Here is a 20,618-nt window from a genome sequence, read left to right as displayed (position 1 = left end):
GTCCTCTTCCTAATCTTTTAAAATGTGTCAAAGGTTTTGGAGTTTTGATAATGAAAAAGGAGTCACTTTCTAATGCCTTCTCGATTTCTTCCAGAGAGAGAAATGAAAAAGCTTACGGCACCTGGGATTCCCAGGCGGTCTTCCATCCAAGTACTAACCAGGCCCTACTCTGCTTAGCTTCTGAGATCAGACGAGATCAGGCGGAGCCAGAGAGGTATGGCCGTAAGCAACTGTATGTCCTCTACCTAATCTTTTAAAATGTGTCAAAGGTTTTGGAGTTTTGACAATGAAATGGAGTCACTTTCTAAGTTCTTCTTTGTGTCTTTTACAGATCGAAATAAAAAAGCTTACAGCACCTGGGATTCCCAGGCGGTCTTCCATCCAAGTACTAACCAGGCCCTACTCTGCTTAGCTTCTGAGATCAGACGAGATCAGGCGAAGCCAGAGAGGTATGGCCGTAAGCAACTGTATGTCCTCTTCCTAATATTTTAAAATGTGTCAAAGGTTTTGGAGTTTAGATAATGAAAAAGGAGTCACTTTCTAATGCCTTCTCGATTTCTTCCAGAGAGAGAAATGAAAAAGCTTACGGCACCTGGGATTCCGAGGCGGTCTTCCATCCAAGTACTAACCAGGCCCTACTCTGCTTAGCTTCTGAGATCTGACGAGATCAGGCGGAGCCAGAGAGGTATGGCCGTAAGCAACTGTATGTCCTCTTCCTAATCTTTTAAAATGTGTCAAAGGTTTTGTAGTTTTGACAATGAAATGGAGTCACTTTCTAAGGCCTTCTCTGTGTCTTTTACAGATCGAAATGAAAAAGCTTACAGCACCTGGGATTCCCAGGCGGTCTTCCATCCAAGTACTAACCAGGCCCTACTCTGCTTAGCTTCTGAGATCAGACGAGATCAGGCGGAGCCAGAGAGGTATGGCCGTAAGCAACTGTATGTCCTCTTCCTAATCTTTTAAAATGTGTCAAAGGTTTTGGAGTTTTGATAATGAAAAAGGAGTCACTTTCTAATGCCTTCTCGATTTCTTCCAGAGAGAGAAATGAAAAAGCTTACGGCACCTGGGATTCCCAGGCGGTCTTCCATCCAAGTACTAACCAGGCCCTACTCTGCTTAGCTTCTGAGATCAGACGAGATCAGGCGGAGCCAGAGAGGTATGGCCGTAAGCAACTGTATGTCCTCTTCCTAATCTTTTAAAATGTGTCAAAGGTTTTGTAGTTTTGACAATGAAATGGAGTCACTTTCTAAGGCCTTCTCTGTGTCTTTTACAGATCGAAATGAAAAAGCTTACAGCACCTGGGATTCCCAGGCGGTCTTCCATCCAAGTACTAACCAGGCCCTACTCTGCTTAGCTTCTGAGATCAGACGAGATCAGGCGGAGCCAGAGAGGTATGGCCGTAAGCAACTGTATGTCCTCTTCCTAATCTTTTAAAATGTGTCAAAGGTTTTGGAGTTTTGATAATGAAAAAGGAGTCACTTTCTAAGGCCTTCTCGATTTCTTCCAGAGAGAGAAATGAAAAAGCTTACGGCACCTGGGATTCCCAGGCGGTCTTCCATCCAAGTACTAACCAGGCCCTACTCTGCTTAGCTTCTGAGATCAGACGAGATCAGGCGGAGCCAGAGAGGTATGGCCGTAAGCAACTGTATGTCCTCTACCTAATCTTTTAAAATGTGTCAAAGGTTTTGGAGTTTTGACAATGAAATGGAGTCACTTTCTAAGTTCTTCTTTGTGTCTTTTACAGATCGAAATAAAAAAGCTTACAGCACCTGGGATTCCCAGGCGGTCTTCCATCCAAGTACTAACCAGGCCCTACTCTGCTTAGCTTCTGAGATCAGACGAGATCAGGCGAAGCCAGAGAGGTATGGCCGTAAGCAACTGTATGTCCTCTTCCTAATATTTTAAAATGTGTCAAAGGTTTTGGAGTTTAGATAATGAAAAAGGAGTCACTTTCTAATGCCTTCTCGATTTCTTCCAGAGAGAGAAATGAAAAAGCTTACGGCACCTGGGATTCCCAGGCGGTCTTCCATCCAAGTACTAACCAGGCCCTACTCTGCTTAGCTTCTGAGATCTGACGAGATCAGGCGGAGCCAGAGAGGTATGGCCGTAAGCAACTGTATGTCCTCTTCCTAATCTTTTAAAATGTGTCAAAGGTTTTGTAGTTTTGACAATGAAATGGAGTCACTTTCTAAGGCCTTCTCTGTGTCTTTTACAGATCGAAATGAAAAAGCTTACAGCACCTGGGATTCCCAGGCGGTCTTCCATCCAAGTACTAACCAGGCCCTACTCTGCTTAGCTTCTGAGATCAGACGAGATCAGGCGGAGCCAGAGAGGTATGGCCGTAAGCAACTGTATGTCCTCTTCCTAATCTTTTAAAATGTGTCAAAGGTTTTGGAGTTTTGATAATGAAAAAGGAGTCACTTTCTAATGCCTTCTCGATTTCTTCCAGAGAGAGAAATGAAAAAGCTTACGGCACCTGGGATTCCCAGGCGGTCTTCCATCCAAGTACTAACCAGGCCCTACTCTGCTTAGCTTCTGAGATCAGACGAGATCAGGCGGAGCCAGAGAGGTATGGCCGTAAGCAACTGTATGTCCTCTACCTAATCTTTTAAAATGTGTCAAAGGTTTTGTAGTTTTGACAATGAAATGGAGTCACTTTCTAAGGCCTTCTCTGTGTCTTTTACAGATCGAAATGAAAAAGCTTACAGCACCTGGGATTCCCAGGCGGTCTTCCATCCAAGTACTAACCAGGCCCTACTCTGCTTAGCTTCTGAGATCAGACGAGATCAGGCGGAGCCAGAGAGGTATGGCCGTAAGCAACTGTATGTCCTCTTCCTAATCTTTTAAAATGTGTCAAAGGTTTTGGAGTTTTGATAATGAAAAAGGAGTCACTTTCTAAGGCCTTCTCGATTTCTTCCAGAGAGAGAAATGAAAAAGCTTACGGCACCTGGGATTCCCAGGCGGTCTTCCATCCAAGTACTAACCAGGCCCTACTCTGCTTAGCTTCTGAGATCAGACGAGATCAGGCGGAGCCAGAGAGGTATGGCCGTAAGCAACTGTATGTCCTCTACCTAATCTTTTAAAATGTGTCAAAGGTTTTGGAGTTTTGACAATGAAATGGAGTCACTTTCTAAGTTCTTCTTTGTGTCTTTTACAGATCGAAATAAAAAAGCTTACAGCACCTGGGATTCCCAGGCGGTCTTCCATCCAAGTACTAACCAGGCCCTACTCTGCTTAGCTTCTGAGATCAGACGAGATCAGGCGAAGCCAGAGAGGTATGGCCGTAAGCAACTGTATGTCCTCTTCCTAATATTTTAAAATGTGTCAAAGGTTTTGGAGTTTAGATAATGAAAAAGGAGTCACTTTCTAATGCCTTCTCGATTTCTTCCAGAGAGAGAAATGAAAAAGCTTACGGCACCTGGGATTCCCAGGCGGTCTTCCATCCAAGTACTAACCAGGCCCTACTCTGCTTAGCTTCTGAGATCTGACGAGATCAGGCGGAGCCAGAGAGGTATGGCCGTAAGCAACTGTATGTCCTCTTCCTAATCTTTTAAAATGTGTCAAAGGTTTTGTAGTTTTGACAATGAAATGGAGTCACTTTCTAAGGCCTTCTCTGTGTCTTTTACAGATCGAAATGAAAAAGCTTACAGCACCTGGGATTCCCAGGCGGTCTTCCATCCAAGTACTAACCAGGCCCTACTCTGCTTAGCTTCTGAGATCAGACGAGATCAGGCGGAGCCAGAGAGGTATGGCCGTAAGCAACTGTATGTCCTCTTCCTAATCTTTTAAAATGTGTCAAAGGTTTTGGAGTTTTGATAATGAAAAAGGAGTCACTTTCTAATGCCTTCTCGATTTCTTCCAGAGAGAGAAATGAAAAAGCTTACGGCACCTGGGATTCCCAGGCGGTCTTCCATCCAAGTACTAACCAGGCCCTACTCTGCTTAGCTTCTGAGATCAGACGAGATCAGGCGGAGCCAGAGAGGTATGGCCGTAAGCAACTGTATGTCCTCTTCCTAATCTTTTAAAATGTGTCAAAGGTTTTGTAGTTTTGACAATGAAATGGAGTCACTTTCTAAGGCCTTCTCTGTGTCTTTTACAGATCGAAATGAAAAAGCTTACAGCACCTGGGATTCGCAGGCGGTCTTCCATCCAAGTACTAACCAGGCCCTACTCTGCTTAGCTTCTGAGATCAGACGAGATCAGGCGGAGCCAGAGAGGTATGGCCGTAAGCAACTGTATGTCCTCTTCCTAATCTTTTAAAATGTGTCAAAGGTTTTGGAGTTTTGATAATGAAAAAGGAGTCACTTTCTAATGCCTTCTCGATTTCTTCCAGAGAGAGAAATGAAAAAGCTTACGGCACCTGGGATTCCCAGGCGGTCTTCCATCCAAGTACTAACCAGGCCCTACTCTGCTTAGCTTCTGAGATCTGACGAGATCAGGCGGAGCCAGAGAGGTATGGCCGTAAGCAACTGTATGTCCTCTTCCTAATCTTTTAAAATGTGTCAAAGGTTTTGTAGTTTTGACAATGAAATGGAGTCACTTTCTAAGGCCTTCTCTGTGTCTTTTACAGATCGAAATGAAAAAGCTTACAGCACCTGGGATTCCCAGGCTGTCTTCCATCCAAGTACTAACCAGGCCCTACTCTGCTTAGCTTCTGAGATCAGACGAGATCAGGCGGAGCCAGAGAGGTATGGCCGTAAGCAACTGTATGTCCTCTTCCTAATCTTTTAAAATGTGTCAAAGGTTTTGGAGTTTTGATAATGAAAAAGGAGTCACTTTCTAAGGCCTTCTCGATTTCTTCCAGAGAGAGAAATGAAAAAGCTTACGGCACCTGGGATTCCCAGGCGGTCTTCCATCCAAGTACTAACCAGGCCCTACTCTGCTTAGCTTCTGAGATCAGACGAGATCAGGCGGAGCCAGAGAGGTATGGCCGTAAGCAACTGTATGTCCTCTACCTAATCTTTTAAAATGTGTCAAAGGTTTTGGAGTTTTGACAATGAAATGGAGTCACTTTCTAAGTTCTTCTCTGTGTCTTTTACAGATCGAAATAAAAAAGCTTACAGCACCTGGGATTCCCAGGCGGTCTTCCATCCAAGTACTAACCAGGCCCTACTCTGCTTAGCTTCTGAGATCAGACGAGATCAGGCGGAGCCAGAGAGGTATGGCCGTAAGCAACTGTATGTCCTCTACCTAATCTTTTAAAATGTGTCAAAGGTTTTGTAGTTTTGACAATGAAAAAGGAGTCACTTTCTAATGCCTTCTCGATTTCTTCCAGAGAGAGAAATGAAAAAGCTTACGGCACCTGGGATTCCCAGGCGGTCTTCCATCCAAGTACTAACCAGGCCCTACTCTGCTTAGCTTCTGAGATCAGACGAGATCAGGCGGAGCCAGAGAGGTATGGCCGTAAGCAACTGTATGTCCTCTTCCTAATCTTTTAAAATGTGTCAAAGGTTTTGTAGTTTTGACAATGAAATGGAGTCACTTTCTAAGGCCTTCTCTGTGTCTTTTACAGATCGAAATGAAAAAGCTTACAGCACCTGGGATTCCCAGGCGGTCTTCCATCCAAGTACTAACCAGGCCCTACTCTGCTTAGCTTCTGAGATCAGACGAGATCAGGCAGAGCCAGAGAGGTATGGCCGTAAGCAACTGTATGTCCTCTTCCTAATCTTTTAAAATGTGTCTAAGGTTTTGGAGTTTTGATAATGAAAAAGGAGTCACTTTCTAATGCCTTCTCGATTTCTTCCAGAGAGAGAAATGAAAAAGCTTACGGCACCTGGGATTCCCAGGCGGTCTTCCATCCAAGTACTAACCAGGCCCTACTCTGCTTAGCTTCTGAGATCAGACGAGATCAGGCGGAGCCAGAGAGGTATGGCCGTAAGCAACTGTATGTCCTCTTCCTAATATTTTAAAATGTGTCAAAGGTTTTGGAGTTTAGATAATGAAAAAGGAGTCACTTTCTAATGCCTTCTCGATTTCTTCCAGAGAGAGAAATGAAAAAGCTCACAGCACCTGGGATTCCCAGGCGGTCTTCCATCCAAGTACTAACCAGGCCCTACTCTGCTTAGCTTCTGAGATCAGACGAGATCAGGCGGAGCCAGAGAGGTATGGCCGTAAGCAACTGTATGTCCTCTACCTAATCTTTTAAAATGTGTCAAAGGTTTTGGAGTTTTGACAATGAAATGGAGTCACTTTCTAAGTTCTTCTTTGTGTCTTTTACAGATCGAAATAAAAAAGCTTACAGCACCTGGGATTCCCAGGCGGTCTTCCATCCAAGTACTAACCAGGCCCTACTCTGCTTAGCTTCTGAGATCAGACGAGATCAGGCGAAGCCAGAGAGGTATGGCCGTAAGCAACTGTATGTCCTCTTCCTAATATTTTAAAATGTGTCAAAGGTTTTGGAGTTTAGATAATGAAAAAGGAGTCACTTTCTAATGCCTTCTCGATTTCTTCCAGAGAGAGAAATGAAAAAGCTCACAGCACCTGGGATTCCCAGGCGGTCTTCCATCCAAGTACTAACCAGGCCCTACTCTGCTTAGCTTCTGAGATCTGACGAGATCAGGCGGAGCCAGAGAGGTATGGCCGTAAGCAACTGTATGTCCTCTTCCTAATCTTTTAAAATGTGTCAAAGGTTTTGTAGTTTTGACAATGAAATGGAGTCACTTTCTAAGGCCTTCTCTGTGTCTTTTACAGATCGAAATGAAAAAGCTTACAGCACCTGGGATTCCCAGGCGGTCTTCCATCCAAGTACTAACCAGGCCCTACTCTGCTTAGCTTCTGAGATCTGACGAGATCAGGCGGAGCCAGAGAGGTATGGCCGTAAGCAACTGTATGTCCTCTTCCTAATCTTTTAAAATGTGTCTAAGGTTTTGGAGTTTTGATAATGAAAAAGGAGTCACTTTCTAATGCCTTCTCGATTTCTTCCAGAGAGAGAAATGAAAAAGCTTACGGCACCTGGGATTCCCAGGCGGTCTTCCATCCAAGTACTAACCAGGCCCTACTCTGCTTAGCTTCTGAGATCAGACGAGATCAGGCGGAGCCAGAGAGGTATGGCCGTAAGCAACTGTATGTCCTCTACCTAATCTTTTAAAATGTGTCAAAGGTTTTGGAGTTTTGACAATGAAATGGAGTCACTTTCTAAGTTCTTCTTTGTGTCTTTTACAGATCGAAATAAAAAAGCTTACAGCACCTGGGATTCCCAGGCGGTCTTCCATCCAAGTACTAACCAGGCCCTACTCTGCTTAGCTTCTGAGATCAGACGAGATCAGGCGAAGCCAGAGAGGTATGGCCGTAAGCAACTGTATGTCCTCTTCCTAATATTTTAAAATGTGTCAAAGGTTTTGGAGTTTAGATAATGAAAAAGGAGTCACTTTCTAATGCCTTCTCGATTTCTTCCAGAGAGAGAAATGAAAAAGCTTACGGCACCTGGGATTCCGAGGCGGTCTTCCATCCAAGTACTAACCAGGCCCTACTCTGCTTAGCTTCTGAGATCAGACGAGATCAGGCGGAGCCAGAGAGGTATGGCCGTAAGCAACTGTATGTCCTCTTCCTAATCTTTTAAAATGTGTCAAAGGTTTTGGAGTTTTGATAATGAAAAAGGAGTCACTTTCTAATGCCTTCTCGATTTCTTCCAGAGAGAGAAATGAAAAAGCTTACGGCACCTGGGATTCCCAGGCGGTCTTCCATCCAAGTACTAACCAGGCCCTACTCTGCTTAGCTTCTGAGATCAGACGAGATCAGGCGGAGCCAGAGAGGTATGGCCGTAAGCAACTGTATGTCCTCTTCCTAATCTTTTAAAATGTGTCAAAGGTTTTGTAGTTTTGACAATGAAATGGAGTCACTTTCTAAGGCCTTCTCTGTGTCTTTTACAGATCGAAATGAAAAAGCTTACAGCACCTGGGATTCCCAGGCGGTCTTCCATCCAAGTACTAACCAGGCCCTACTCTGCTTAGCTTCTGAGATCAGACGAGATCAGGCGGAGCCAGAGAGGTATGGCCGTAAGCAACTGTATGTCCTCTTCCTAATCTTTTAAAATGTGTCAAAGGTTTTGGAGTTTTGATAATGAAAAAGGAGTCACTTTCTAATGCCTTCTCGATTTCTTCCAGAGAGAGAAATGAAAAAGCTTACGGCACCTGGGATTCCCAGGCGGTCTTCCATCCAAGTACTAACCAGGCCCTACTCTGCTTAGCTTCTGAGATCAGACGAGATCAGGCGGAGCCAGAGAGGTATGGCCGTAAGCAACTGTATGTCCTCTACCTAATCTTTTAAAATGTGTCAAAGGTTTTGGAGTTTTGACAATGAAATGGAGTCACTTTCTAAGTTCTTCTTTGTGTCTTTTACAGATCGAAATAAAAAAGCTTACAGCACCTGGGATTCCCAGGCGGTCTTCCATCCAAGTACTAACCAGGCCCTACTCTGCTTAGCTTCTGAGATCAGACGAGATCAGGCGAAGCCAGAGAGGTATGGCCGTAAGCAACTGTATGTCCTCTTCCTAATATTTTAAAATGTGTCAAAGGTTTTGGAGTTTAGATAATGAAAAAGGAGTCACTTTCTAATGCCTTCTCGATTTCTTCCAGAGAGAGAAATGAAAAAGCTTACGGCACCTGGGATTCCGAGGCGGTCTTCCATCCAAGTACTAACCAGGCCCTACTCTGCTTAGCTTCTGAGATCTGACGAGATCAGGCGGAGCCAGAGAGGTATGGCCGTAAGCAACTGTATGTCCTCTTCCTAATCTTTTAAAATGTGTCAAAGGTTTTGTAGTTTTGACAATGAAATGGAGTCACTTTCTAAGGCCTTCTCTGTGTCTTTTACAGATCGAAATGAAAAAGCTTACAGCACCTGGGATTCCCAGGCGGTCTTCCATCCAAGTACTAACCAGGCCCTACTCTGCTTAGCTTCTGAGATCAGACGAGATCAGGCGGAGCCAGAGAGGTATGGCCGTAAGCAACTGTATGTCCTCTTCCTAATCTTTTAAAATGTGTCAAAGGTTTTGGAGTTTTGATAATGAAAAAGGAGTCACTTTCTAATGCCTTCTCGATTTCTTCCAGAGAGAGAAATGAAAAAGCTTACGGCACCTGGGATTCCCAGGCGGTCTTCCATCCAAGTACTAACCAGGCCCTACTCTGCTTAGCTTCTGAGATCAGACGAGATCAGGCGGAGCCAGAGAGGTATGGCCGTAAGCAACTGTATGTCCTCTTCCTAATCTTTTAAAATGTGTCAAAGGTTTTGTAGTTTTGACAATGAAATGGAGTCACTTTCTAAGGCCTTCTCTGTGTCTTTTACAGATCGAAATGAAAAAGCTTACAGCACCTGGGATTCCCAGGCGGTCTTCCATCCAAGTACTAACCAGGCCCTACTCTGCTTAGCTTCTGAGATCAGACGAGATCAGGCGGAGCCAGAGAGGTATGGCCGTAAGCAACTGTATGTCCTCTTCCTAATCTTTTAAAATGTGTCAAAGGTTTTGGAGTTTTGATAATGAAAAAGGAGTCACTTTCTAAGGCCTTCTCGATTTCTTCCAGAGAGAGAAATGAAAAAGCTTACGGCACCTGGGATTCCCAGGCGGTCTTCCATCCAAGTACTAACCAGGCCCTACTCTGCTTAGCTTCTGAGATCAGACGAGATCAGGCGGAGCCAGAGAGGTATGGCCGTAAGCAACTGTATGTCCTCTACCTAATCTTTTAAAATGTGTCAAAGGTTTTGGAGTTTTGACAATGAAATGGAGTCACTTTCTAAGTTCTTCTTTGTGTCTTTTACAGATCGAAATAAAAAAGCTTACAGCACCTGGGATTCCCAGGCGGTCTTCCATCCAAGTACTAACCAGGCCCTACTCTGCTTAGCTTCTGAGATCAGACGAGATCAGGCGAAGCCAGAGAGGTATGGCCGTAAGCAACTGTATGTCCTCTTCCTAATATTTTAAAATGTGTCAAAGGTTTTGGAGTTTAGATAATGAAAAAGGAGTCACTTTCTAATGCCTTCTCGATTTCTTCCAGAGAGAGAAATGAAAAAGCTTACGGCACCTGGGATTCCCAGGCGGTCTTCCATCCAAGTACTAACCAGGCCCTACTCTGCTTAGCTTCTGAGATCTGACGAGATCAGGCGGAGCCAGAGAGGTATGGCCGTAAGCAACTGTATGTCCTCTTCCTAATCTTTTAAAATGTGTCAAAGGTTTTGTAGTTTTGACAATGAAATGGAGTCACTTTCTAAGGCCTTCTCTGTGTCTTTTACAGATCGAAATGAAAAAGCTTACAGCACCTGGGATTCCCAGGCGGTCTTCCATCCAAGTACTAACCAGGCCCTACTCTGCTTAGCTTCTGAGATCAGACGAGATCAGGCGGAGCCAGAGAGGTATGGCCGTAAGCAACTGTATGTCCTCTTCCTAATCTTTTAAAATGTGTCAAAGGTTTTGGAGTTTTGATAATGAAAAAGGAGTCACTTTCTAATGCCTTCTCGATTTCTTCCAGAGAGAGAAATGAAAAAGCTTACGGCACCTGGGATTCCCAGGCGGTCTTCCATCCAAGTACTAACCAGGCCCTACTCTGCTTAGCTTCTGAGATCAGACGAGATCAGGCGGAGCCAGAGAGGTATGGCCGTAAGCAACTGTATGTCCTCTTCCTAATCTTTTAAAATGTGTCAAAGGTTTTGTAGTTTTGACAATGAAATGGAGTCACTTTCTAAGGCCTTCTCTGTGTCTTTTACAGATCGAAATGAAAAAGCTTACAGCACCTGGGATTCGCAGGCGGTCTTCCATCCAAGTACTAACCAGGCCCTACTCTGCTTAGCTTCTGAGATCAGACGAGATCAGGCGGAGCCAGAGAGGTATGGCCGTAAGCAACTGTATGTCCTCTTCCTAATCTTTTAAAATGTGTCAAAGGTTTTGGAGTTTTGATAATGAAAAAGGAGTCACTTTCTAATGCCTTCTCGATTTCTTCCAGAGAGAGAAATGAAAAAGCTTACGGCACCTGGGATTCCCAGGCGGTCTTCCATCCAAGTACTAACCAGGCCCTACTCTGCTTAGCTTCTGAGATCAGACGAGATCAGGCGGAGCTTTTTTTTTTTTCTTTTATTATAAAAAATACATTTTCCAAAAATCATTTTTTACATTGTTTACATATTCACTATATACATTATTATTTAATTATTTTCTGAACATCAGCAATCAGGGTCTTTAAGATGAGAACAAAATCACATTATAGGATTTTTTTTTTTTTTTTTTCCTTTTCTTCACTCGGCAGTAGAAAGTTTTGCCTTATTAGCCATATCTTTTTCCAAACAAAACCAAAAAAAAGAAGTGCGCAACGACAACAAGTTAAGGCACACCAGAAAAACATTTAAAACCGAAAGATAAGATCTTTGTCATTGTCCTCCTGAAACAAGAGATTATTTTCGTCCATCCATTCCTTGAGCAGATCTTTTTTGAATGCATATATAGTTTTCCAGTATGCTTTTATATTGCTCTTGAAAAGAGTCTCAACGTCCGTTTTTTTTCCCTCGAAGAGGGCAAGGTTTCTTCTCAGCAACACTGCTCTTCTAGCAAATGCCAGGCATGCGTTGGCGATATCCATCCTCCGGCCTCCAGCATTCTTTGGCAGTCCGAAACACCAGGTCCAGTCCCATGATGTTCCCCTCGTCATTTTTACTCCACAACCCTTTGTTAGAAGCTCTCTCATGTATTCCCTAAAGGTTCTGAGTGCTGTACAAGACCAAATAAGGTGCTCAAAATCCTCTTCTTCCGTTTCACACACAGAACACATTCTTGAGAATTTTTCCTTGTGTATCTGGTGCAAGACAATTCCTGTAAAATATTTCCGGTGCCTTATCTTAAACTCAGAGCTGTAGACCTCTGGGGGGATGAGGCTGAATTCAAGATTTACCCATATTGAGCTTGTCTTATCTTTTGGGAAGATTTTTTCCCATGCCTTTTCTGCTGCTGGTTTAACTATGTGTTTTTTTATTAGGATGCTGTAGAAAGTTTTTGTTTTTACTTCAATTATATTTTTTTGTTTATCTTTAACACACAGCGTAAAACCAAGTGCCCTGTCCTGCTCTGTCACTTCATTCATTCTTTCTTTCCATTCATGACCCATGCATTGATCAAATATTTTCCCTATGTCTTTTATTCTTGCCGGTGCATATTTACTTCCACATGCCTGGAGTTTACCCTTTACTTTTCCTACATCAAAACAGCCGTTTGTTCCACACACACTCCCTACGGCTGTTAAACCTGCCTGCATTAAGTGGCAACTCGTAATCGGCCTCCCGCCCCCGACAAACCCCGGGCTTGATAGGAAGGGTAATTTTAGCACTTGCACCTTTCCTCTAACGTCAGGTGTGAGATGCGGCATAATTTTGTCCCAAGCCTCCAGCACTTCCCTGTAGAACCCCGACAGACCCACCCTTACGTGTGCTGGCGAGAGGGCACATAGGTTATACACACTTCTCTCTCCGTACCCTGCCAGGAGGCCTGCCAGGAAATCTCTACCGGGCAGCTGCCTTTTTGGATTTAAAAATCTCCCTATTAATTTTACCCTCAGTGCGTCTCTTTTTACACTTACATCAATCAAAGCTAAACCCCCCTCCCTTTTGTTAGCTATTAACGTCTTGCGAGCGATCGAATTCCCCTTTCCCTTCCAAAAAAAAGTGGCGACGGCTGCATTGAGCCGATTGAACACCCAAGTGGGCAGCTCACAGGACCCCAGAATGTGATTAATTTTGGACAGTATCAGGGCATTTACTACTATTACCTTTCCCTTCAAAGCGAGGCCTCTTGCATACCATAAATTTAGCAGGTTTTTTATTTTTACCAAAACCTCGTTCCATGTTTTGTCCGTTGCACTCTTTTCATTTTTACCTATATATATACCCAAGATTTTCCTTTCGTCCTCTATTTTTTTAAAACCCCACATATCAGCTTGGACATTGCAGGACCCGAAGACCATCAGCTCGGTTTTTTTTGTATTAATTTTTGCGCCTGATGCTCTTTCATATTTCTTTATATGGTCTAATACTTTGTTTATGCAGCTACTAGTTTTCACACAAATATTTACATCATCTGCATACTGCATAATTTTAATTTGGTTTCCTGCCGGTGTCCAGATTCCCTTTATTAGGTCGTCGTTATTTATAGTATAGGCCAGGGGCTCCGCCACCAGGCTGTAGAGCAGCGCCGACAGCGGGCAACCCTGTCTCACTGATCGTCCTAGCTCAAAACTGTTAGTTAGTAAACCATTACATTTCACCCTACTTTTCGCTCCGCTGTACATCATTTTGATTCTTTTTATGAATATTGGTCCAAAACCAAAACGCTCCAGCACGGCCCACAGGAAGGGATGTTCCACTCTATCAAAAGCCTTCTCTAGGTCTACTCCTAACAAAATCCCTCCCTCCTTATTTAAGCAGCTTACTGTATCTCTGATTGTGTTGATGGTGTCTGAGATGTCCCTCCCCGGAATGCTGTAAGCCTGCGTTGGTCCTATTATTGAATTTATTACAGTTTTTAATCTGTTTGCGAGTATTTTTGTGAATATTTTATAGTCTGTGTTAAGCAAACTGATCGGTCTGTAGTTGGAAAGCAGCTTTTTCTCCCCTTTTTTGAAAATTAGAGTGACTATCCCCTCCGTAAATGATGCTGGAGCCCTCTGCTCAGTGTCCATCTGTTCATAGAGTGTCAGCAAAAGTGGCCCCAGCATTTCCTTAAATTCTTGAAAGAACTCGGCAGGCAAACCGTCTGCCCCCGGGCTTTTATTTTTATTTAGCTTCATTATGGCCTGTTCTATTTCGCTCAGTGAGAGCGGCATCTCGCACCTCCCACTGTCGTTATCTTCTAGTTTATTATTTATTTTATTTACTACTTCATTCATTTCGCTAGTCACAATCCCTTCACTTTCAAATAATTTTTGATAGTAACCCTGTATGGTTCTCAAAATGCCTTCGGTTTCTTCTACTATTTCCCCCCTGGAATTTTCAATGCTCGATATATAAGTCTTTTCTTGATTTGTTTTTTCTAGACCTAGAAAGAAAGCTGTGCATCTTTCTCCTTCAGTTATATATTTTGCTCTACTCCGTATTATTGCACCCGCACATCTTTTTTTTTCTAGTTCAGTTATTCTGGTTTTATACAGTTCATATTTTTCACTGTCATAATTTGGATCCTCTTCACATTTTTCTATTTCGTTTTGCAGGAGGAGAATTAACTCTCGTTCCTCTCTTTTATTCTCCCAGTTTTTGTTTTTGCTGAACCTTATACACACCTCCCACACACACTGTCACTGAAGCGTGATCGCTCCCAGAGTAAAAGTAGTATTCACAGGATGTTATATGTTTAACCACACCTGAAGCCACTAAGCAGAAATCAATTCTTGACTGCTTCAATATTCCTTCAACAGCTTGTCTTCTTGAAAATGCAGTTTTGTTTTTATTTAATATCCTCCAAATATCTATTATATTGCAATTATTCATTACTTTTTTCAGTGTACTTCTACTAGAATCATTTCTATAGACATTGTTTTTGGACAAATCTTTTTCCATTAGGACCACATTAAAATCACCAATTACAAACGTGTTTTCATTACACCATTTCTCTAGATTTTTAAAGAACTGTTTTCTTTCCCCTTCTCCATTTGGTGCATACACATTTATCAGCCTAAATGTATCGTTTGCCAGGCAGAAATCAACGACCAAAACCCTACCTTCTCGGTCCCTATGAACCTCGTTAATGGTTTTGAAGATATTGGCTTGAAAGAGTGAGGCCACACCACAAGAGTTTGGGGTTCCCTCATTTGAGATGACCTTCCCTCCCCACTGTTTGATCACATTTTCCCGTAAAGAAACATCCCAATTTGTTTCCTGAAGGCATATTATTTCTGATTTGAGTTGTTTTAAAGTTGAGTCCAGTTTATTTTTATTTCGAAGCCCGTTGGCATTCAGAGAGGTAATTTGGAAACCAAAGGAAGCCATCATTGTAATATATATGAAAGTGCATACCATCTAGTTATTTTTGTTTTTCAGCTTTTTCTTAGCCATGACCTTTGCTTTTCTCTCCTCGGCTCTATTTCTTAAAACCTTCGCCTTCTCAAAGTCCATGTCCGGGTCTGTTTTAGGATGAGGGTCATCCGAGTCGCTGTGCAGCCTTTTGTCTGGCTGTCTTGCCGGCAACGAGTCTGTCGCCATCGGTAGTTCTAGGTTTCTAGTCGGGGCTTCTTGATCTGATGGTACACACTGCCCTGAGAGCGTCCTTCCACCTTTTTCGCTCGTTGATGCCGGTACACTCTCCTCCAAATTTTCCCTTCTCGTGTCCTCCTTTGTACTTTTGTGCAAACCTGCTCCTCCCATTTTCCCCGTCTCACCCCTCACTTCATCATCCTCTTCTGAGAGTTCTTTATCCCCCTCCTTCTCCAGTTTACTCTCCACACCCTCCTCTCCTATGACACTCTCGTCCCCCGACGTCCCATTGTTATCCTCCCCAGACTCTATAGTTTCATTGTCTATCATGATTGATTCACTCTCACTCTGGTTGCATATGCATTCCTCCATACTGTTATAGCATAAGCTACATTTGTTTTTATTTTTTTTGCATTCTCTAGCAAAGTGCCCCTGGACTCCACACTTATGGCACTGAAACTCCGGACATTCCCTCATGATATGCCCAGGTTGGATACACATCCTGCATACTTTCATTTGTTTGTCGTGTATCACTCTAAAGTATTCTGCACCCAGAGCAGTACTAAACTTTGTAGAATACGGCAGGGACTGGACATGATCATTGAATTTTACCTTTAGGAATCGTGTCCCATCAGCAACATTTGTCCCAGGCCACATCCGCCTTTTGATTGGTGAAGCTGCCGACACACCCCAGCTCGACAGTTTGGCGTGGATCTCGCAGTCCTCAATGTAGAATGGCAGGTTTAGGAATGACACCACCAGCTCGTTGTTGCACAGCTCCCGTGCGTGGATCCTCGTCTCTCCCATTTTGAAGCCTTCCAACAATCTTTCCTTTCCCTTCGGGTGGCTCATTGTCATTTCATATCTGTTGTGGCCCACCACACGGCAAGCCACCAGACCACCACACAATTGCCGCACGTATTTCATCAGCTCCATTGCACTTATGCTGCTTCCTCCTTCCAGCTCTACACTAACTGTGAGCTTCTTGTTGTTTTTGTCCATACTGTCCATGCTCAAACCACTGTTTGATTCTAAAGCACTATTCATTTGGGATTCCTTTTGTCCGTTCCGTGTTCGTTCATCATGTTGGTCCGCCATTTTAGGTAAGAGAAGCGATACACTTACCCCCAAACAGTACAATACTGCTGGGGGTACTAAACTCTGTCTTGCCAAAAAACCTCAATTAAAAAAAAGCTTTAGGGCATATCAAAACACCACAAAAAACTGTTCAGATTAGAGCACCGAAATGGATCCAAGCGCCAAACAAATCGCATCTGTGTTCACTTCCTGATTCCTGGTGGGGGCTGGGCCTACAAACGAGATCAGGCGGAGCCAGAGAGGTATGGCCGTAAGCAACTGTATGTCCTCTTCCTAATCTTTTAAAATGTGTCAAAGGTTTTGGAGTTTTGATAATGAAAAAGGAGTCACTTTCTAAGGCCTTCTCGATTTCTTCCAGAGAGAGAAATGAAAAAGCTTACGGCACCTGGGATTCCCAGGCGGTCTTCCATCCAAGTACTAACCAGGCCCTACTCTGCTTAGCTTCTGAGATCAGACGAGATCAGGTGGAGCCAGAGAGGTATGGCCGTAAGCAACTGTATGTCCTCTACCTAATCTTTTAAAATGTGTCAAAGGTTTTGTAGTTTTGACAATGAAATGGAGTCACTTTCTAAGGCCTTCTCTGTGTCTTTTACAGATCGAAATGAAAAAGCTTACGGCACCTGGGATTCCCAGGCGGTCTTCCATCCAAGTACTAACCAGGCCCTACTCTGCTTAGCTTCTGAGATCTGACGAGATCAGGCGGAGCCAGAGAGGTATGGCCGTAAGCAACTGTATGTCCTCTTCCTAATCTTTTAAAATGTGTCAAAGGTTTTGTAGTTTTGACAATGAAATGGAGTCACTTTCTCAGGCCTTCTCTGTGTCTTTTACAGATCGAAATGAAAAAGCTTACAGCACCTGGGATTCCCAGGCGGTCTTCCATCCAAGTACTAACCAGGCCCTACTCTGCTTAGCTTCTGAGATCAGACGAGATCAGGCGGAGCCAGAGAGGTATGGCCGTAAGCAACTGTATGTCCTCTTCCTAATCTTTTAAAATGTGTCAAAGGTTTTGGAGTTTTGATAATGAAAAAGGAGTCACTTTCTAAGGCCTTCTCGATTTCTTCCAGAGAGAGAAATGAAAAAGCTTACGGCACCTGGGATTCCCAGGCGGTCTTCCATCCAAGTACTAACCAGGCCCTACTCTGCTTAGCTTCTGAGATCAGACGAGATCAGGCGGAGCCAGAGAGGTATGGCCGTAAGCAACTGTATGTCCTCTTCCTAATCTTTTAAAATGTGTCAAAGGTTTTGTAGTTTTGACAATGAAATGGAGTCACTTTCTAAGGCCTTCTCTGTGTCTTTTACAGATCGAAATGAAAAAGCTTACAGGACCTGGGATTCCCAGGCGGTCTTCCATCCAAGTACTAACCAGGCCCTACTCTGCTTAGCTTCTGAGATCAGACGAGATCAGGCGGAGCCAGAGAGGTATGGCCGTAAGCAACTGTATGTCCTCTTCCTAATCTTTTAAAATGTGTCAAAGGTTTTGTAGTTTTGACAAAGAAATGGAGTCACTTTCTAAGGCCTTCTCTGTGTCTTTTACAGATCGAAATGAAAAAGCTTACAGCACCTGGGATTCCCAGGCGGTCTTCCATCCAAGTACTAACCAGGCCCTACTCTGCTTAGCTTCTGAGATCTGACGAGATCAGGCGGAGCCAGAGAGGTATGGCCGTAAGCAACTGTATGTCCTCTTCCTAATCTTTTAAAATGTGTCAAAGGTTTTGTAGTTTTGACAATGAAATGGAGTCACTTTCTCAGGCCTTCTCTGTGTCTTTTACAGATCGAAATGAAAAAGCTTACAGCACCTGGGATTCCCAGGCGGTCTTCCATCCAAGTACTAACCAGGCCCTACTCTGCTTAGCTTCTGAGATCAGACGAGATCAGGCGGAGCCAGAGAGGTATGGCCGTAAGCAACTGTATGTCCTCTTCCTAATCTTTTAAAATGTGTCAAAGGTTTTGGAGTTTTGATAATGAAAAAGGAGTCACTTTCTAAGGCCTTCTCGATTTCTTCCAGAGAGAGAAATGAAAAAGCTTACGGCACCTGGGATTCCCAGGCGGTCTTCCATCCAAGTACTAACCAGGCCCTACTCTGCTTAGCTTCTGAGATCAGACGAGATCAGGCAGAGCCAGAGAGGTATGGCCGTAAGCAACTGTATGTCCTCTTCCTAATCTTTTAAAATGTGTCAAAGGTTTTGGAGTTTTGATAATGAAAAAGGAGTCACTTTCTAAGGCCTTCTCGATTTCTTCCAGAGAGAAAAATGAAAAAGCTTACGGCACCTGGGATTCCCAGGCGGTCTTCCATCCAAGTACTAACCAGGCCCTACTCTGCTTAGCTTCTGAGATCTGACGAGATCAGGCGGAGCCAGAGAGGTATGGCCGTAAGCAACTGTATGTCCTCTTCCTAATCTTTTAAAATGTGTCAAAGGTTTTGTAGTTTTGACAATGAAATGGAGTCACTTTCTAAGGCCTTCTCTGTGTCTTTTACAGATCGAAATGAAAAAGCTTACAGCACCTGGGATTCCCAGGCGGTCTTCCATCCAAGTACTAACCAGGCCCTACTCTGCTTAGCTTCTGAGATCAGACGAGATCAGGCGGAGCCAGAGAGGTATGGCCGTAAGCAACTGTATGTCCTCTTCCTAATCTTTTAAAATGTGTCAAAGGTTTTGGAGTTTTGATAATGAAAAAGGAGTCACTTTCTAATGCCTTCTCGATTTCTTCCAGAGAGAGAAATGAAAAAGCTTACGGCACCTGGGATTCCCAGGCGGTCTTCCATCCAAGTACTAACCAGGCCCTACTCTGCTTAGCTTCTGAGATCAGACGAGATCAGGCGGAGCCAGAGAGGTATGGCCGTAAGCAACTGTATGTCCTCTTCCTAATCTTTTAAAATGTGTCAAAGGTTTTGTAGTTTTGACAAAGAAATGGAGTCACTTTCTAAGGCCTTCTCTGTGTCTTTTACAGATCGAAATGAAAAAGCTTACAGCACCTGGGATTCCCAGGCGGTCTTCCATCCAAGTACTAACCAGGCCCTACTCTGCTTAGCTTCTGAGATCAGACGAGATCAGGCGGAGCCAGAGAGGTATGGCCGTAAGCAACTGTATGTCCTCTTCCTAATCTTTTAAAATGTGTCAAAGGTTTTGTAGTTTTGACAATGAAATGGAGTCACTTTCTAAGGCCTTCTCTGTGTCTTTTACAGATCGAAATGAAAAAGCTTACAGCACCTGGGATTCCCAGGCTGTCTTCCATCCAAGTACTAACCAGGCCCTACTCTGCTTAGCTTCTGAGATCAGACGAGATCAGGCGGAGCCAGAGAGGTATGGCCGTAAGCAACTGTATGTCCTCTTCCTAATCTTTTAAAATGTGTCAAAGGTTTTGTAGTTTTGACAATGAAATGGAGTCACTTTCTAAGGCCTTCTCTGTGTCTTTTACAGATCGAAATGAAAAAGCTTACAGCACCTGGGATTCCCAGGCGGTCTTCCATCCAAGTACTAACCAGGCCCTACTCTGCTTAGCTTCTGAGATCTGACGAGATCAGGCGGAGCCAGAGAGGTATGGCCGTAAGCAACTGTATGTCCTCTACCTAATCTTTTAAAATGTGTCAAAGGTTTTGGAGTTTTGACAATGAAATGGAGTCACTTTCTAAGTTCTTCTCTGTGTCTTTTACAGATCGAAATAAAAAAGCTTACAGCACCTGGGATTCCCAGGCGGTCTTCCATCCAAGTACTAACCAGGCCCTACTCTGCTTAGCTTCTGAGATCAGACGAGATCAGGCGGAGCCAGAGAGGTATGGCCGTAAGCAACTGTATGTCCTCTTCCTAATCTTTTAAAATGTGTCAAAGGTTTTGTAGTTTTGACAAAGAAATGGAGTCACTTTCTAAGGCCTTCTCTGTGTCTTTTACAGATCGAAATGAAAAAGCTTACAGCACCTGGGATTCCCAGGCGGTCTTCCATCCAAGTACTAACCAGGCCCTACTCTGCTTAGCTTCTGAGATCAGACGAGATCAGGCAGAGCCAGAGAGGTATGGCCGTAAGCAACTGTATGTCCTCTTCCTAATCTTTTAAAATGTGTCTAAGGTTTTGGAGTTTTGATAATGAAAAAGGAGTCACTTTCTAATGCCTTCTCGATTTCTTCCAGAGAGAGAAATGAAAAAGCTTACGGCACCTGGGATTCCCAGGCGGTCTTCCATCCAAGTACTAACCAGGCCCTACTCTGCTTAGCTTCTGAGATCTGACGAGATCAGGCGGAGCCAGAGAGGTATGGCCGTAAGCAACTGTATGTCCTCTACCTAATCTTTTAAAATGTGTCAAAGGTTTTGGAGTTTTGATAATGAAAAAGGAGTCACTTTCTAAGGCCTTCTCTGTGTCTTTTACAGATCGAA

The 20,618-nt window shown here is 43.7% G+C and overlaps 63 non-coding genes across 63 annotated transcripts; all 63 read right to left on the bottom strand.

The window, feature by feature from the left end:
• Positions 1-109: 109 nt before the first annotated feature.
• Positions 110-228, bottom strand: LOC144401194 (5S ribosomal RNA). The gene has a single exon (XR_013463129.1). It is a non-coding gene; the product is annotated as a 5S ribosomal RNA (ribosomal RNA).
• A 116-nt stretch (positions 229-344) lies between these two features.
• On the bottom strand, positions 345-463 carry LOC144390869 (5S ribosomal RNA). Its single transcript, XR_013454658.1, has one exon. It is a non-coding gene; the product is annotated as a 5S ribosomal RNA (ribosomal RNA).
• A 117-nt stretch (positions 464-580) lies between these two features.
• On the bottom strand, positions 581-699 carry LOC144398146 (5S ribosomal RNA). The gene has a single exon (XR_013460293.1). It is a non-coding gene; the product is annotated as a 5S ribosomal RNA (ribosomal RNA).
• Positions 700-815: 116 nt separating this feature from the next.
• On the bottom strand, positions 816-934 carry LOC144395400 (5S ribosomal RNA). Its single transcript, XR_013457534.1, has one exon. It is a non-coding gene; the product is annotated as a 5S ribosomal RNA (ribosomal RNA).
• Positions 935-1,051: 117 nt separating this feature from the next.
• On the bottom strand, positions 1,052-1,170 carry LOC144401193 (5S ribosomal RNA). Its single transcript, XR_013463128.1, has one exon. It is a non-coding gene; the product is annotated as a 5S ribosomal RNA (ribosomal RNA).
• Positions 1,171-1,286: 116 nt separating this feature from the next.
• Positions 1,287-1,405, bottom strand: LOC144395399 (5S ribosomal RNA). The gene has a single exon (XR_013457533.1). It is a non-coding gene; the product is annotated as a 5S ribosomal RNA (ribosomal RNA).
• Positions 1,406-1,522: 117 nt separating this feature from the next.
• Positions 1,523-1,641, bottom strand: LOC144401192 (5S ribosomal RNA). Its single transcript, XR_013463127.1, has one exon. It is a non-coding gene; the product is annotated as a 5S ribosomal RNA (ribosomal RNA).
• Positions 1,642-1,757: 116 nt separating this feature from the next.
• Positions 1,758-1,876, bottom strand: LOC144390865 (5S ribosomal RNA). Its single transcript, XR_013454655.1, has one exon. It is a non-coding gene; the product is annotated as a 5S ribosomal RNA (ribosomal RNA).
• A 117-nt stretch (positions 1,877-1,993) lies between these two features.
• LOC144401691 (5S ribosomal RNA) lies at positions 1,994-2,112 on the bottom strand. The gene has a single exon (XR_013463626.1). It is a non-coding gene; the product is annotated as a 5S ribosomal RNA (ribosomal RNA).
• Positions 2,113-2,228: 116 nt separating this feature from the next.
• On the bottom strand, positions 2,229-2,347 carry LOC144395397 (5S ribosomal RNA). Its single transcript, XR_013457531.1, has one exon. It is a non-coding gene; the product is annotated as a 5S ribosomal RNA (ribosomal RNA).
• Positions 2,348-2,464: 117 nt separating this feature from the next.
• On the bottom strand, positions 2,465-2,583 carry LOC144401190 (5S ribosomal RNA). Its single transcript, XR_013463125.1, has one exon. It is a non-coding gene; the product is annotated as a 5S ribosomal RNA (ribosomal RNA).
• A 116-nt stretch (positions 2,584-2,699) lies between these two features.
• On the bottom strand, positions 2,700-2,818 carry LOC144395396 (5S ribosomal RNA). The gene has a single exon (XR_013457530.1). It is a non-coding gene; the product is annotated as a 5S ribosomal RNA (ribosomal RNA).
• A 117-nt stretch (positions 2,819-2,935) lies between these two features.
• LOC144401189 (5S ribosomal RNA) lies at positions 2,936-3,054 on the bottom strand. Its single transcript, XR_013463124.1, has one exon. It is a non-coding gene; the product is annotated as a 5S ribosomal RNA (ribosomal RNA).
• Positions 3,055-3,170: 116 nt separating this feature from the next.
• On the bottom strand, positions 3,171-3,289 carry LOC144390863 (5S ribosomal RNA). Its single transcript, XR_013454654.1, has one exon. It is a non-coding gene; the product is annotated as a 5S ribosomal RNA (ribosomal RNA).
• A 117-nt stretch (positions 3,290-3,406) lies between these two features.
• LOC144401679 (5S ribosomal RNA) lies at positions 3,407-3,525 on the bottom strand. The gene has a single exon (XR_013463614.1). It is a non-coding gene; the product is annotated as a 5S ribosomal RNA (ribosomal RNA).
• A 116-nt stretch (positions 3,526-3,641) lies between these two features.
• Positions 3,642-3,760, bottom strand: LOC144395395 (5S ribosomal RNA). Its single transcript, XR_013457529.1, has one exon. It is a non-coding gene; the product is annotated as a 5S ribosomal RNA (ribosomal RNA).
• Positions 3,761-3,877: 117 nt separating this feature from the next.
• LOC144401188 (5S ribosomal RNA) lies at positions 3,878-3,996 on the bottom strand. The gene has a single exon (XR_013463123.1). It is a non-coding gene; the product is annotated as a 5S ribosomal RNA (ribosomal RNA).
• Positions 3,997-4,112: 116 nt separating this feature from the next.
• Positions 4,113-4,231, bottom strand: LOC144398215 (5S ribosomal RNA). Its single transcript, XR_013460362.1, has one exon. It is a non-coding gene; the product is annotated as a 5S ribosomal RNA (ribosomal RNA).
• A 117-nt stretch (positions 4,232-4,348) lies between these two features.
• Positions 4,349-4,467, bottom strand: LOC144401668 (5S ribosomal RNA). Its single transcript, XR_013463603.1, has one exon. It is a non-coding gene; the product is annotated as a 5S ribosomal RNA (ribosomal RNA).
• A 116-nt stretch (positions 4,468-4,583) lies between these two features.
• Positions 4,584-4,702, bottom strand: LOC144399467 (5S ribosomal RNA). Its single transcript, XR_013461613.1, has one exon. It is a non-coding gene; the product is annotated as a 5S ribosomal RNA (ribosomal RNA).
• Positions 4,703-4,819: 117 nt separating this feature from the next.
• On the bottom strand, positions 4,820-4,938 carry LOC144401187 (5S ribosomal RNA). Its single transcript, XR_013463122.1, has one exon. It is a non-coding gene; the product is annotated as a 5S ribosomal RNA (ribosomal RNA).
• Positions 4,939-5,054: 116 nt separating this feature from the next.
• Positions 5,055-5,173, bottom strand: LOC144395394 (5S ribosomal RNA). The gene has a single exon (XR_013457528.1). It is a non-coding gene; the product is annotated as a 5S ribosomal RNA (ribosomal RNA).
• Positions 5,174-5,290: 117 nt separating this feature from the next.
• LOC144401186 (5S ribosomal RNA) lies at positions 5,291-5,409 on the bottom strand. The gene has a single exon (XR_013463121.1). It is a non-coding gene; the product is annotated as a 5S ribosomal RNA (ribosomal RNA).
• A 116-nt stretch (positions 5,410-5,525) lies between these two features.
• Positions 5,526-5,644, bottom strand: LOC144397879 (5S ribosomal RNA). Its single transcript, XR_013460026.1, has one exon. It is a non-coding gene; the product is annotated as a 5S ribosomal RNA (ribosomal RNA).
• Positions 5,645-5,761: 117 nt separating this feature from the next.
• On the bottom strand, positions 5,762-5,880 carry LOC144401184 (5S ribosomal RNA). The gene has a single exon (XR_013463119.1). It is a non-coding gene; the product is annotated as a 5S ribosomal RNA (ribosomal RNA).
• A 117-nt stretch (positions 5,881-5,997) lies between these two features.
• LOC144397775 (5S ribosomal RNA) lies at positions 5,998-6,116 on the bottom strand. The gene has a single exon (XR_013459922.1). It is a non-coding gene; the product is annotated as a 5S ribosomal RNA (ribosomal RNA).
• A 116-nt stretch (positions 6,117-6,232) lies between these two features.
• Positions 6,233-6,351, bottom strand: LOC144390854 (5S ribosomal RNA). Its single transcript, XR_013454649.1, has one exon. It is a non-coding gene; the product is annotated as a 5S ribosomal RNA (ribosomal RNA).
• A 117-nt stretch (positions 6,352-6,468) lies between these two features.
• LOC144397516 (5S ribosomal RNA) lies at positions 6,469-6,587 on the bottom strand. The gene has a single exon (XR_013459662.1). It is a non-coding gene; the product is annotated as a 5S ribosomal RNA (ribosomal RNA).
• A 116-nt stretch (positions 6,588-6,703) lies between these two features.
• On the bottom strand, positions 6,704-6,822 carry LOC144405060 (5S ribosomal RNA). Its single transcript, XR_013467002.1, has one exon. It is a non-coding gene; the product is annotated as a 5S ribosomal RNA (ribosomal RNA).
• Positions 6,823-6,939: 117 nt separating this feature from the next.
• LOC144401183 (5S ribosomal RNA) lies at positions 6,940-7,058 on the bottom strand. Its single transcript, XR_013463118.1, has one exon. It is a non-coding gene; the product is annotated as a 5S ribosomal RNA (ribosomal RNA).
• A 116-nt stretch (positions 7,059-7,174) lies between these two features.
• LOC144390850 (5S ribosomal RNA) lies at positions 7,175-7,293 on the bottom strand. Its single transcript, XR_013454646.1, has one exon. It is a non-coding gene; the product is annotated as a 5S ribosomal RNA (ribosomal RNA).
• A 117-nt stretch (positions 7,294-7,410) lies between these two features.
• LOC144398236 (5S ribosomal RNA) lies at positions 7,411-7,529 on the bottom strand. Its single transcript, XR_013460383.1, has one exon. It is a non-coding gene; the product is annotated as a 5S ribosomal RNA (ribosomal RNA).
• A 117-nt stretch (positions 7,530-7,646) lies between these two features.
• Positions 7,647-7,765, bottom strand: LOC144401182 (5S ribosomal RNA). Its single transcript, XR_013463117.1, has one exon. It is a non-coding gene; the product is annotated as a 5S ribosomal RNA (ribosomal RNA).
• A 116-nt stretch (positions 7,766-7,881) lies between these two features.
• LOC144395393 (5S ribosomal RNA) lies at positions 7,882-8,000 on the bottom strand. The gene has a single exon (XR_013457527.1). It is a non-coding gene; the product is annotated as a 5S ribosomal RNA (ribosomal RNA).
• A 117-nt stretch (positions 8,001-8,117) lies between these two features.
• Positions 8,118-8,236, bottom strand: LOC144401181 (5S ribosomal RNA). Its single transcript, XR_013463116.1, has one exon. It is a non-coding gene; the product is annotated as a 5S ribosomal RNA (ribosomal RNA).
• Positions 8,237-8,352: 116 nt separating this feature from the next.
• LOC144390846 (5S ribosomal RNA) lies at positions 8,353-8,471 on the bottom strand. Its single transcript, XR_013454644.1, has one exon. It is a non-coding gene; the product is annotated as a 5S ribosomal RNA (ribosomal RNA).
• A 117-nt stretch (positions 8,472-8,588) lies between these two features.
• Positions 8,589-8,707, bottom strand: LOC144398144 (5S ribosomal RNA). Its single transcript, XR_013460291.1, has one exon. It is a non-coding gene; the product is annotated as a 5S ribosomal RNA (ribosomal RNA).
• A 116-nt stretch (positions 8,708-8,823) lies between these two features.
• LOC144395392 (5S ribosomal RNA) lies at positions 8,824-8,942 on the bottom strand. Its single transcript, XR_013457526.1, has one exon. It is a non-coding gene; the product is annotated as a 5S ribosomal RNA (ribosomal RNA).
• A 117-nt stretch (positions 8,943-9,059) lies between these two features.
• On the bottom strand, positions 9,060-9,178 carry LOC144401180 (5S ribosomal RNA). Its single transcript, XR_013463115.1, has one exon. It is a non-coding gene; the product is annotated as a 5S ribosomal RNA (ribosomal RNA).
• Positions 9,179-9,294: 116 nt separating this feature from the next.
• LOC144395391 (5S ribosomal RNA) lies at positions 9,295-9,413 on the bottom strand. Its single transcript, XR_013457525.1, has one exon. It is a non-coding gene; the product is annotated as a 5S ribosomal RNA (ribosomal RNA).
• A 117-nt stretch (positions 9,414-9,530) lies between these two features.
• On the bottom strand, positions 9,531-9,649 carry LOC144401178 (5S ribosomal RNA). Its single transcript, XR_013463113.1, has one exon. It is a non-coding gene; the product is annotated as a 5S ribosomal RNA (ribosomal RNA).
• A 116-nt stretch (positions 9,650-9,765) lies between these two features.
• Positions 9,766-9,884, bottom strand: LOC144390838 (5S ribosomal RNA). Its single transcript, XR_013454642.1, has one exon. It is a non-coding gene; the product is annotated as a 5S ribosomal RNA (ribosomal RNA).
• A 117-nt stretch (positions 9,885-10,001) lies between these two features.
• On the bottom strand, positions 10,002-10,120 carry LOC144401657 (5S ribosomal RNA). Its single transcript, XR_013463592.1, has one exon. It is a non-coding gene; the product is annotated as a 5S ribosomal RNA (ribosomal RNA).
• Positions 10,121-10,236: 116 nt separating this feature from the next.
• LOC144395390 (5S ribosomal RNA) lies at positions 10,237-10,355 on the bottom strand. Its single transcript, XR_013457524.1, has one exon. It is a non-coding gene; the product is annotated as a 5S ribosomal RNA (ribosomal RNA).
• Positions 10,356-10,472: 117 nt separating this feature from the next.
• Positions 10,473-10,591, bottom strand: LOC144401177 (5S ribosomal RNA). The gene has a single exon (XR_013463112.1). It is a non-coding gene; the product is annotated as a 5S ribosomal RNA (ribosomal RNA).
• A 116-nt stretch (positions 10,592-10,707) lies between these two features.
• On the bottom strand, positions 10,708-10,826 carry LOC144398214 (5S ribosomal RNA). The gene has a single exon (XR_013460361.1). It is a non-coding gene; the product is annotated as a 5S ribosomal RNA (ribosomal RNA).
• Positions 10,827-16,624: 5,798 nt separating this feature from the next.
• LOC144402302 (5S ribosomal RNA) lies at positions 16,625-16,743 on the bottom strand. The gene has a single exon (XR_013464238.1). It is a non-coding gene; the product is annotated as a 5S ribosomal RNA (ribosomal RNA).
• A 116-nt stretch (positions 16,744-16,859) lies between these two features.
• On the bottom strand, positions 16,860-16,978 carry LOC144401646 (5S ribosomal RNA). Its single transcript, XR_013463581.1, has one exon. It is a non-coding gene; the product is annotated as a 5S ribosomal RNA (ribosomal RNA).
• Positions 16,979-17,094: 116 nt separating this feature from the next.
• LOC144395389 (5S ribosomal RNA) lies at positions 17,095-17,213 on the bottom strand. Its single transcript, XR_013457523.1, has one exon. It is a non-coding gene; the product is annotated as a 5S ribosomal RNA (ribosomal RNA).
• A 117-nt stretch (positions 17,214-17,330) lies between these two features.
• Positions 17,331-17,449, bottom strand: LOC144401176 (5S ribosomal RNA). Its single transcript, XR_013463111.1, has one exon. It is a non-coding gene; the product is annotated as a 5S ribosomal RNA (ribosomal RNA).
• A 116-nt stretch (positions 17,450-17,565) lies between these two features.
• On the bottom strand, positions 17,566-17,684 carry LOC144399152 (5S ribosomal RNA). Its single transcript, XR_013461297.1, has one exon. It is a non-coding gene; the product is annotated as a 5S ribosomal RNA (ribosomal RNA).
• Positions 17,685-17,800: 116 nt separating this feature from the next.
• On the bottom strand, positions 17,801-17,919 carry LOC144405058 (5S ribosomal RNA). Its single transcript, XR_013467000.1, has one exon. It is a non-coding gene; the product is annotated as a 5S ribosomal RNA (ribosomal RNA).
• A 116-nt stretch (positions 17,920-18,035) lies between these two features.
• Positions 18,036-18,154, bottom strand: LOC144395388 (5S ribosomal RNA). Its single transcript, XR_013457522.1, has one exon. It is a non-coding gene; the product is annotated as a 5S ribosomal RNA (ribosomal RNA).
• A 117-nt stretch (positions 18,155-18,271) lies between these two features.
• Positions 18,272-18,390, bottom strand: LOC144397321 (5S ribosomal RNA). Its single transcript, XR_013459467.1, has one exon. It is a non-coding gene; the product is annotated as a 5S ribosomal RNA (ribosomal RNA).
• Positions 18,391-18,507: 117 nt separating this feature from the next.
• Positions 18,508-18,626, bottom strand: LOC144401635 (5S ribosomal RNA). Its single transcript, XR_013463570.1, has one exon. It is a non-coding gene; the product is annotated as a 5S ribosomal RNA (ribosomal RNA).
• Positions 18,627-18,742: 116 nt separating this feature from the next.
• LOC144395386 (5S ribosomal RNA) lies at positions 18,743-18,861 on the bottom strand. The gene has a single exon (XR_013457520.1). It is a non-coding gene; the product is annotated as a 5S ribosomal RNA (ribosomal RNA).
• A 117-nt stretch (positions 18,862-18,978) lies between these two features.
• LOC144401175 (5S ribosomal RNA) lies at positions 18,979-19,097 on the bottom strand. The gene has a single exon (XR_013463110.1). It is a non-coding gene; the product is annotated as a 5S ribosomal RNA (ribosomal RNA).
• A 116-nt stretch (positions 19,098-19,213) lies between these two features.
• Positions 19,214-19,332, bottom strand: LOC144395385 (5S ribosomal RNA). Its single transcript, XR_013457519.1, has one exon. It is a non-coding gene; the product is annotated as a 5S ribosomal RNA (ribosomal RNA).
• A 116-nt stretch (positions 19,333-19,448) lies between these two features.
• LOC144399466 (5S ribosomal RNA) lies at positions 19,449-19,567 on the bottom strand. Its single transcript, XR_013461612.1, has one exon. It is a non-coding gene; the product is annotated as a 5S ribosomal RNA (ribosomal RNA).
• A 116-nt stretch (positions 19,568-19,683) lies between these two features.
• LOC144405057 (5S ribosomal RNA) lies at positions 19,684-19,802 on the bottom strand. The gene has a single exon (XR_013466999.1). It is a non-coding gene; the product is annotated as a 5S ribosomal RNA (ribosomal RNA).
• Positions 19,803-19,918: 116 nt separating this feature from the next.
• Positions 19,919-20,037, bottom strand: LOC144395384 (5S ribosomal RNA). The gene has a single exon (XR_013457518.1). It is a non-coding gene; the product is annotated as a 5S ribosomal RNA (ribosomal RNA).
• A 116-nt stretch (positions 20,038-20,153) lies between these two features.
• On the bottom strand, positions 20,154-20,272 carry LOC144397877 (5S ribosomal RNA). Its single transcript, XR_013460024.1, has one exon. It is a non-coding gene; the product is annotated as a 5S ribosomal RNA (ribosomal RNA).
• A 117-nt stretch (positions 20,273-20,389) lies between these two features.
• On the bottom strand, positions 20,390-20,508 carry LOC144401624 (5S ribosomal RNA). Its single transcript, XR_013463559.1, has one exon. It is a non-coding gene; the product is annotated as a 5S ribosomal RNA (ribosomal RNA).
• Positions 20,509-20,618: the final 110 nt, after the last annotated feature.

The sequence above is a fragment of the Gasterosteus aculeatus genome, chromosome 2, assembly GCF_964276395.1.
Source record: "Gasterosteus aculeatus chromosome 2, fGasAcu3.hap1.1, whole genome shotgun sequence".
In the NCBI taxonomy this organism is placed as follows: Eukaryota; Metazoa; Chordata; class Actinopteri; order Perciformes; family Gasterosteidae; genus Gasterosteus; species Gasterosteus aculeatus.
This window is presented reverse-complemented; position numbering and strand designations above follow the sequence as displayed.